Source organism: Amblyomma maculatum, chromosome 2, assembly GCF_055883805.1.
Source record: "Amblyomma maculatum isolate TAMU_Amacu chromosome 2, ASM5588380v1, whole genome shotgun sequence".
Classification (NCBI taxonomy): Eukaryota; Metazoa; Arthropoda; class Arachnida; order Ixodida; family Ixodidae; genus Amblyomma; species Amblyomma maculatum.
This window is the reverse complement of record NC_139345.1, coordinates 166,319,586-166,330,881: the sequence shown is the minus strand read 5'-3', so window position 1 is coordinate 166,330,881 and position 11,296 is coordinate 166,319,586.

Below are 11,296 nucleotides of genomic sequence, written 5' to 3'. Positions count from 1 at the left end.
TGCGGCATGAATGGAGTAGCCAGTGCACCTGCAATGGCTAACCATTGGTATGATATTGGCATTGACAATGGGCCATCAATGGAATAGCTGGTATTAAACAAATATTGGTAATACAATGATGGTATAATGCTGGACAGTATTGGCAGAAATCATGGTGCATGAATGGAAAGTCTAATATTGTGCCTACATTGGTGGCTCCAGCTTGGTTGAACACTGGACCAATCTTGGAACGAAAGATGGGCCAAGAATGGAGAATGTAGTAAAATGCCCAAATGCCAATATCAGTCCAATATTGATGCCATTCTTTTCCAGTGATGAACCATTGTTGGACCAATGCTGGTGTGCTGCCCAGGCAGCACAAAGCATTGGGCCAATGTTGTAAGTACGACGGCAAGCAGTGGCCCTACATTGGGCCAGCCTAACCAGCATGCTCCCAACATAGGACATGCCAGTCAACACAATGTCCAACAATGGCCCAGTCTAGCCAGTGCTCTCCCAGTGTTGGCGCTGCCAGTAGCCAACACTGGCTAGCTTGGGCCAAGATGTACAGTGAGTTCCCGATATTGGCACTGCCGTACATACAGAATGTCTATGTTGGACCGAGATTGCCGTTGTTCCTCCAATAATGGTCGCACGGGTTTTAAAACTGGCTATAATGGGCCAAGCTGTCCTGCCTTCCTCCGTCATTGGGTTTTCCGTTTTTTAAAACTGGCTACAATGGACCAAGTTGTCCTGTGTTCTTCCGGCATTGGATGTTCCGGTTTTTAAACATGGCTACAATGGACAATGTTATCCTCTGTTCTTCCAGTATTGGATGTTCAGTTTTTTAAAGATGGCTACAATGGACCAAGTTGTCCTGTGTTCCGCCGTCGTTGGCCGTTCCTTTTTTAAAACTGGCTACAATGGACCATGTTGTCCAGTGTTCTTCCGGCGTTGCCCGTTTAGTTTTTAAAACTGGCTACAATGGACCAAGGTGTCCTGTGTTCTTCCGACGTTGACCGTTCCGTTGTTTTAAACTGGCTGTAATGGACCATTGCAATTTGTCTTGTGTTTTTCCAGTATTAGCTATCCCTGTATGAAAACTGCCCACGATGGACCACTTTTTCCCCTGATCTCGCAAATGTCATTGCCATCCTAAAAACACAGCTTTAATGGGCTGCCGAAGTGAATATTTTCCGTTGACCATTCAATCAAAACAAATTCTCCATTTTTATGGTTGAATACACGTGCGCTGGACGCCAAACCGCGGCATTTAATTCCGACAACATTTCAGCCGATCGTTCGGACCTCACCAAGTACCACGCACGGGACGACAATTAATATAACGCATTCAAGCACGTACCGCTGCAACTGTCTGGATTCGTCTTTTCGGTGCGCTCATATGCGGCGCATTTTTGGGGGTCAGCTATATGTGTTTATGGTTTTAGCCTATTGGCATGCATGCAGATTTTGTCGCAGGCGCATATGCTTGTCGCACAATTATATCTAATTATAGCACGACCGGGCGACCACATAAGTATACCCCAGACCGGCTAGCACTCACGACCCAATATGCCTGTATTGGACGCCGATTACATCCCTGCATCTATACGTAACCTATAGTACAAATCCAGTTGTCGGTGAGAACGCGCATAAAAACGAAATCGTGTCGCCATAGCATGTTCATGTGACATTAAATTAGTGATTAGAAGGTAGCTTTTTCATTGCCGAGAAGGAAAACGATGCCTCAAGTTGAAGGAACAAATGACCATTTTCTCAGCGATGTTTTTGTTCTAGTGCTTTTGTATTATCCATAAGAAACTACACGCAGCATCGTCTGTTTACCTGGAGAAAGGACCGAATACGATGTGTGTACTTTCTAGACGCAATCACTGGAAAATGAAAAGCCGGAAGACTCGCGAGGTTACCATTTTAGTTTTGGGCATTCACGCGGTGGTAAAAAAATGACAGTTTTTCGTGCAGACTGCGAGCATGAAGGCCCCGGTACATTTATATGGCGCACAACATATACATCGCCAATAAACAAAAAAAAAATAGTTTTTTCCGCCTATTAGTTTAGAGTTTGACCATTCCAACCGCGCTAGGCGGTGGCAAAGGAATAAAAAAAAACTGTACAGGAATGAAAATAATGTGCGCTGTCGAGTCATTCGAAAAAACGAATGCAGCCTACAAACACTGTTTTAATGAGGCAGTTTTCCATGCCCTTTCCAATTCTTTCATTCTACTAAAATGATTTGGAATACGTTGCTTGCTCATTGAACGTTATCGTCTTTTTGTGCAATCCGCGTTAAGGTGAAGGTGATTGCGAAAAACGTCTGTGTATTGCCTGATGCCACAGCGCTTCAGCACCTCGACGCGCACAAAATTGATTCTGAATCATTCATTGCTGTGTCTGTCACCGTCGATTTGCGAAGTCGAGACAAAACATGAGCGAAGAAATATTGTTACAGCTGGAGAATGATGAGGACGAAGTGGCGCTCTCGTTTGTGGAAGATTAAGAAAAAGAAGTGCGTCGAATGGGCGGCCCTCGTAGCCTGGCTCCTTGGCTGTTCCTCAATGTATATATCTTTAATCCTCTTTTGTAAATATATTTCTCCCTGTTACAAAATTATATGCCAAAATTTAAAAACCTTGAACAATTCACAAATTCCGTAGAATGTTCAGAACAGCGCGGTGCGCTATAATTGGACAAAGGCTTTATCGATGTGGCCATAATTACTTGCGCAACAAAATTATGCAAGGTGTTTTAATGGTTTTGAAAGCTGAGGTAGTGTAGAATAGGTGGAAAAAGTTTAAACAATGTGAAAACTGTTTTTGTTTTCCTAAAAATTTTCAATGTTCGCTGTTTTCTGTAAATTAGCGCGATCGTATCTCTGTATCCAAATGTCATAAAAATATGAGCTTTAGCTGTTTGCGGATAATTATGCTGAGAACATATTGTGGAATTATTGCTGCTCTACCATGAACCTTTTCTGAAATAAAGGCCTGCAAATTAGAAAATTTTCGTTTCCTGGGCCGATGTTTAGAATTTTTATAAAAACATCTACTCATACCCGAAAAGCGAACATTAACTGAATACAAATAAAAACATGTATATATTTAGTCGGATAATTTTCAGCTAGCTAACTTGAGCATAATTTGTATAATCTATAACCAAATTTGGCCAGAATAGAAGAGAAGCTCGGAACTCGGCCTCTTTGACATTATTAATCAGTCATCACGCAACAGTATATAATATTTTGAAGTAGATATAAAAGGTCGAACGACCATCCTTTGTTCGATCATAGGTGGCGAAAGGGAGGGGACGCGCGCATTTGTCGATGCACCAGCTGTATGGATTTACGCAAGAATGTGGATGGTAGATGGGGAGGCTTTCTATTTTTTTTAGAAAATGTTTGTCCGTGGTTGGCTTGAAGAAACAATGCGTTTGCGAACACACAGAACAAAACTATTTATTAGAACTCGACTCGAGCGGTGCGCGCTGGCGGCCGCTCATCGGCACGGTCCGAAGTCACGGCTGGCCGGTGCAAGCAGAAGAGGGCTGGGTAAAGGACGAATGGAATGTTGAGAGGGTCGTTGGTCTTTCGTTCCCACGCGCAGCCCTTGCGAACACAACACCGCGGCGGGAATCACGCGCTGGTTGAGCGGGTCGTTGTTCCCCCTCGCCTACGTGTCTACGTGCAAAACACAACAGACAGCATCCCCAGCTGCGCTGCTGTGCGGCCTCCTCCCGTAGCGTTCATTTCAGAGCTTGTTGGAGACGCTACAAGACTTGTGACAGCTTCTTAAACCTTTCTTTAATTTCTTCCCTCATTAATTTTGTTTTTCATTGTGCTGTGCATAATTTTCTCTTGCGCCTATACATGTGCATGTGCTCCGGTTGGTGCTTGCTACATATCAGTGAATAGCTGAGCTGTGAAATGTCGCCGGAGTACGGATTACAGCAACGGCGGGATACCATCGGCATTATCAGACTCAGTGAACGCCGTCATCTTAGACCGTGAGTATATAACTTTGCAGCATGCCATTGCTTCATAATTGGTTCTATATAATCTCCTACCAGTCCCAAATGTTCTCTTTCCTTATTCTCCTCGAAACAACTGCGCGAAGCATGACTTCAAGAACTAAGCGAATTTTCGTCCGGGTTACATGCAAGCAAGTGCGTGGACTTATTTGCTGGCTGCGATATGAATAGCATTTGCGCCGAAAATAGAGGAGCCGTGCGTAACAGGTGTGTATGCCACCAACACGTGACAGAACACTGCAGGCAGCCATTTGCGCAGTTTTTTGACTGTGCAGCGCGCCGCAATCAATTAGTAACCAGATACTATGCGCCCGGCTTTGTACATATATTTTGGACAGCCTCTCTTCTGCGCGCAGGAAGCCATGTTCACACAGTTTTTGGATTTTGTTAAGAGTTAAGGGCAGTTTTTTGTTTTCAGATGTACAAACGAAGTTTTGAAAACTGTTCGTGCCGTCTGTGCAAGCGAATTTTACAGTGGGGCAGACATGTGCGTGATGCCGCTTGATGACTAGGCTATAATTAAGTCATAATGAACCTCCACTTTTATAATGGTTAATATCATATTGAGGAATTGAAAGCCGTGAACAGCGCAAGTGAGCCCCTTTTAAAAATTTTCTTAATCGACGCCCCCCTTCTGAGCACGTGCCTTCAGGTTAGGGCGTTATCAGAAAGCGGCGACAATAGGAGAGCGATTTCGCAGACGCCCTTCGAGGGCGGGGGAAAATAACAATACAAGCAAAAAGGCACATCTGCCGTGTGTGCACTGCGTCCCTGTCACTGCAAAGTAAACAACGTGCACGCGGGACACAATGTACAAAACATTGACGGCCGGTATGAGGCAACCATATCGTCCGAAATATATTGCTCGCGAAGCGCTCGATGACGGCGCGCACTTTCAGGCGAAATGGGACAGGAAGTCAGGTCCACCTGTTCGGCAATTACAGCTCTTTGTACCCAACGTGCCGTACCGTATGCATGAAGTGCACGCCATAGCCATCGTGCAAGAATGTTGAAACCGAAGCAGCGATCCACGTATTCTAATTCTATAGGAAATCATTTGGGAGTAGAAAAGAGCAACTTAATATGATGTGCATGGTTCTTTAATGAACGATATGTACAAATGGACGGTTGAATAGTTACAGTAATGGAGTGTTCCGCTAGAATTGTTTACGGCCGTGACCGCAATAAACATTACTCATATTGCTCTTAGCTTTAAGCTCTGGCATTGATAAGCCTATCTAAAGAACCGACTGGCAGTGACAGGTTGTTTACAGCTGTTGATCAAAAGGTAGGCCATCATGCTATTATTGCAGGCATATTTGCTTCTTTTTGTACCTCTGTTTACTAAAACTTAATTTTGTTCCCCATTCCTAGGGACGCTGCACCTCTTACAACACTCACTGTTCAGTCGCTTTTATTCAAGTATACAAAAAGGAGGAAATGCGCATGCACTCATAGGATAGCCTGTCTTTCCGTTAACAGCTGCAAATAACACGCCACTGCTCCTCGGTACCTTGGAGGAAGTTTTCAATGGGGTTACCTGAGATGCCTAGCAATTGCTGTAATATTTATACCAATCACTGCAGTGAAACAGAAAGGTAACACTGCATCACTTTAACTGCTGCATGCACCTATAAACGAGCCTTAATTTATTGCCTATTCTTATAGACGCAGGACCTCTTACTATAGGCTTTGTTCAGTAAGCAACCGTCTTTCATTGCTTCAATTTCTATCTCTCCACCACTTTCTTGTTGCTCTGGGTGTGATCATTTGATTTCATTGTTCAAATCATATTGTTTTATCATGTGTGAATGATTTAGCCTGCACATACATGCTTTCATTTTTTTAGATGCGCATCGGGAGCGTTTTTTACGTAGAAGTGGATCGGTTGAGTTATATCACTGGTGCGAAAACCGACAACCCCCAGAAGATATGTGTCCTGTGGTTGGAAGGGCAATAAAGAAGAAGAAAATCAGCGGAAAAGCCTGCCTAAAAAAAGGTAGCACTGCATCACTGTAACTGCTGCATGCACCTTTAAATATGCCTTATTTTTATTGCCTATTCTTATAGACGGTGGACCTCTTGCTATTGGCTTTTTGCAGAAAACAACCGCCTTTCATTGCTTCAATTCCTATCTCTCCACCACTTTTTTGTTACTTGGAGTGTGATCCTTTGATTTTATTGTTCAAATCATATTATAAAATCGCCGGTGAATGATTTCACCTACACATACATGCTTTCATTTTTTTTAGGTGCGCATCGAGAGTGTTTTCTACGTAGAAATGGTTCGATTAAGTTGTATCACTGGTGCGAAAACCAACAGTTCGGTATACCCCCAGAAGATTTGTGTCTTGTGGGTGGCAGGGGTATAAAGAAGCGGATAATCAGTGGAAAAGCCTGCCTAAAAACTTACAAAGATGGTGCAAAAGCGAAATTCTGATCAGGGTTAGAGTCTGATTACTTCTGTTATCCCATTTCACTTGCTAGGTGATGTGACATATATGAAGCACCTTAGTATAATTTGTGGTATACTCACTGAAAATTGTGTAGACATTAACTTTTTTCTCGTTCAATTATTTTGAGTGACGCACGAATTAGAATAAAACGAAGTCATCCACACGTCTAATGCCCATAGACATTAGATGCGTGGATGAGCTCATTAATTGTGTTCCTATGTGAGCATGCAATAGTTTGTCGAATATATTATTATGTTAAAAGTTGATGTTTTTACTGTTAACCGGAGTAACACATATGCTCCATATCATAGCATTATTCGCCTGTAGTTTGTATCTGCTCTTTCCTAAATTGTATTCTACAAAGTATACGTGTGTCATCTCGTACGTCTATTTAACTAGCGAACAATTTGCAATCGCATCCCTTTTGTAATGTTTCAGCTACAAATAATGTATGACAGTTGTGACAATATAGGTAGCTTTAGGTATAACGTATAGCGCGAAAATGTTTAATATATGCGATGATATTTTTATTCACCGCATTGGCTAAACCAGCCTGTTGAAGAGACGAAATGAAAACAAATATGGATGTCTTCGGACAGGAACAGTAATCGTGGTGCCATGACCATTTATTTAATTAAATTCTCATATGTCGTGGGCTAATGTCTCGACACAAAGGAATGACCCTTAGGTTTGCCAGATGCGGCGTAGTATTCTCGAAAAAAAAAAAAAACGCCTATCACTAAAGCTGGAAAACGCCGTTTTTGTCGTTTCAAAAAGTTGCACGTTTGGAGGCCGGCTGGTTGCGTAAAATTTTGTCATCCACTGTTTTTTACTCACCGCATTTGGGTAACGTTTACTTGTATAAGAAGTATTAAAAGTGTGTTTCATTGATGCAGTTGATTTAGTAAAAAATCGCAAACTTTGCTTCAAGAACAACGCGCTACAAAAATGTTAATGTTCAACCTTACATACTGGCGTGACGCATTGCGTTGTTTGCACTAAAATATTCTGTGTTTATTACGCAGGTCATATTGTTAATTTAAGGCAGAATTTGGAGCTCTAAGCTGCTATGTGTGTTCTCTGTAACGCCACCAAAAGTTATGCTGGAAAGCGATTTGCTTAAGATTGTAATTATAAAAACTACACATTGAAAAATCATCTTCAAAAATATAGTATTGTTAGTGGTGGTCAAAGCTGACAAATGGAATAATATATTAATAACCTAGATTGAATACTATTGCACCTAGCAATAAAAAGAATGCAGGAAAGAGAAAAAGTTCAGCCTTCACTTGCGTTCTGCCATGAAATTGACAGAAATAGTGAATTAATACCATTTTAAGCTATATTAAGTATTTGTCCCAGAAGCAGAAAAACGGTGTTAAGCGCTGGCAATGTTTTAAATTTTACTTAAGGTAAAATGTTACTAAATTAAGCAAATACTAAATTGAAGTTTTGATGCCTATTCCATAAGGGGGAGCGATATAAGCACATCTATAGAATAAAAACAAGCATTTTTATATTTCTAATATTACATTTTGCAGAATTCAATATATTTAGTGACTCAAATTAACAAAGTACTTTGCATTGTTTCCACAGATTTTGATAAAAATTGATGTTGCGGCCGTTTCTTCAATTCTAATCAGTTTTCCTTATTTTACCATTTTCTTACTTTTGTCCAATTTCAAAATAATATGCAGATACACACACAAATCTAGAGCTTCAAATTTTTTCAGAAATAATGAATGGAACCTAGATAATGTAGAAAAATAGTTTCTGTGCCAAGATATTATTGGATCTTGCAAGAATGCAGGCTGAGTTTGGCCATTTTCAGCACAAGCACTTGGTTTAATATTTAGTGTTATATTTTTAAACAGTATAACGCAACACTTTTTAGTCCGTGATATTTTTGAGGTACTGAAGATTTTTGAGACGGATTTGAATGAAAATCGAAGATGATCTTTTTTTAATTGCAGCAAATTTGCCCTTTACTGCTGTTTTCGAATTCTGAGCAATTTTGATGCGTTGTGGAGAACACACCTAGTGGTCTGGAGCTCCAGATACTGCCTGGAATTAAAAACATGCGTCAGGAAGTGAAAACATATTTAGTGCAACCAACCTAATGCATCATATGCCAGTACATAAGGTTAAAAATGAATATTTTTGCAGCGTATCGCTCCTGAAGAAAAGTTTGCGATTTCTTAATAACACAACTGCAAAATCAAAATAGGTTTCTAATAGTGTTTGTAAATATAAAACATGCATATATTTAGTGAGTAAAAAAGAGCAGATGACAAAATCATGGTATCCAAACTTGCAACATTTTGAAATGGCAAAAACAGCGTTTTCTACCTCTAGAGATGTACCATACAATTGTTTTTTTTTTCGAGGAAACTACGCGTATCTTGAAAAACTAAGGTTAATTCTTTTGTGTCTAGATACTTGCCCACCACATATAAGAATTTCATTGGAAACGAAAGATGGACCTCGATTATGTTTCTTATCTAAGGCACCCATAATACGCTGTGAGAAAGCCAATATCAAGGGCATTTTTTTAATATGCCATATTTCGAACGGTTGTGCCATCTAAGAAAATTAGAAAGCTAGGCACACCTTAGGTGTAGCCAGCCCTCACTTTCTGTTACAGCTGCATTTGCTAAGCTGAATTAATGCGTTGATTACTTTATTTTAGCCACGAATATAGCGCTATTACGTGCGTGTCAATTTTAAAAAAAGGCCGCAGTGACGCGATTCCTGTAGAATTTGTAAGTGAAATCTGTAAACCTTACAAATCTACCCATATATATGATCTCTTGCAGGTTTTACTCAAGCTACATTACACCTGCTGCGCCCCATAGCTTGAGCCAAGGGTTATAAATAAACCATTAGAAACAGACGATGGAAACCGGTGGTGCATTGCTGGCAGCCACTTAGGACAGCGCAGAAAATTTTTATTTTTTTACGTGGGGAAGTGAGGTTATTCGCTTCAAGTACTAAATATTCACTTTAGACAATAAATAGGACTTACAGAGTCGGTGAGCACGTTCGGAAACCCCTGTTTCAATATTTGCGGTTAGAAACCTCATGTGTACCTTTTTTTCCAGCTGTAGATAAATTCCGGCTTATGTAGATACCGAAACCGTTACCAGCCCATTCGCGCACCTCAACTGTGCTGCTCACAACATGATTTTGAGCGGACAAAACAACCTGCCGCTAAGATTGCTAGCCCCATGCATGAGTAAGGGTGATATGCTGGCGATGGTTGCTTCGCGTCGGCCCTTTGGCGCACATGAAGGCTCGAGTTACAATGAGCGCGGCGAACTTTGCAATGCGGCTAATGACTACAAAGCGGTAAGGATATAAATGAGTTTAACAGTATTCTTCAGCTGTAAAATACAAATACAGTCTTGTTGGACGATGTGCTGGCGCGGACGAAGAAACCATAGGCAACTTGTAGTTCTAACGCTACACAGGGCTGTCGAGCCAAGCCAAGTCCTCAATTGTATTGTCCGGGAATCAGATTTCTGTATTTTCGTGGTTTTCTATTGTATCTGGCGTTCAAAATGCAGACGTGAGGGTTCTTTATCACAAATATTCAAACGTGTATTGTGCCGGTACTCTTCAAAGTAGCAACACCATTTATTGTGTAAGGCATTAATCTGGAATTTAGGTAAATAATGTCAATAAGGATTCCAAACAAAACCTTTTCTGTGGCGCTCAAGGTAGCTTCCAGCAATATATATCTGGTTTCCTTTGCCCGCCTCCGAAATGTTTTTTTTTTATCCCTTGGATCAAATTTGCTTGGACAAGCAGTATATGTGTAAAAATGATGCACCTGTGAGCTACCCGTTTAAGTGAGCTCCCGTTTAAGGGAACTACCCACAAAACCAGTCAAAAACTTATATCAGCTAACCAGCGGCCAGTGCAGCAGTCGTGGGCTTAGATCGCTTGTGTATATTATATCTAGCCATTTAAAAAAAAATGAAAATGGTCGCCGAACATTCTCTTGGTAACGATTATTAGTATAAACTGTTTGCACATCGCAGAAAGCGTAGGAGCGGCAAAAAACTAGCGCGCCAGTCATATGCGGAGACAGCCGATAATCAAGCACTAATTCCTAGTTTGGGAGAAACACTGGCTGTCTCAGCCGTATTGCTGTGGAGGCGATCAAAATGCAACAGGGCACATGCTATGCAATGTATGTGCGTCTTTCATCCTAATAAACCTAAGGCAGCTGAAACTAGTCTGGAACTCATCAGTATAGTGTTTCTCATTGACCATAAATTTCGGTACATGAATCCTGGAATTTTCTACATCTTCCTAAAATAATGCGCGCGATTTTATATGCCTCGTAATAGTGTTGTAAATTTTGTTTCCTCATTGTTTTTGTGCAGGTGCCATTTGCGAAAAAGTTGGGGTGGACGATTTGGAGGCACACGCATTTATTCGCAGGTGGCTGCCTGGTTCCTGTGTCAGGGGGGGTGGAAGAAAAAGGCGTTATGCTGAAACCTCCCCTGGCGAACCAGGCATGCCACCTGTGAATGCAATTGCAGGGTCAGCCTCCTCACTACGCCTATGAATGTGCCCTCCAGCTCCCTGGCCCCTTCCACTTCCCGAGAGCCCGCCCTGCCCTGACCAACCCTGCCACTGCCCCGCTAACTGCTGCTGTGTGTGCCCTCAGCGCTGGCTAGTAACAACTGCCGTCTATAGTAACAATTGCAATAAATATCTTTTTGTGAACCATGCCCTTGTTTTGTGAATATCTACTGGTTGCTCATGAGCAACAATTTGAATTTATATGGCCACTCCTATTTGAAAG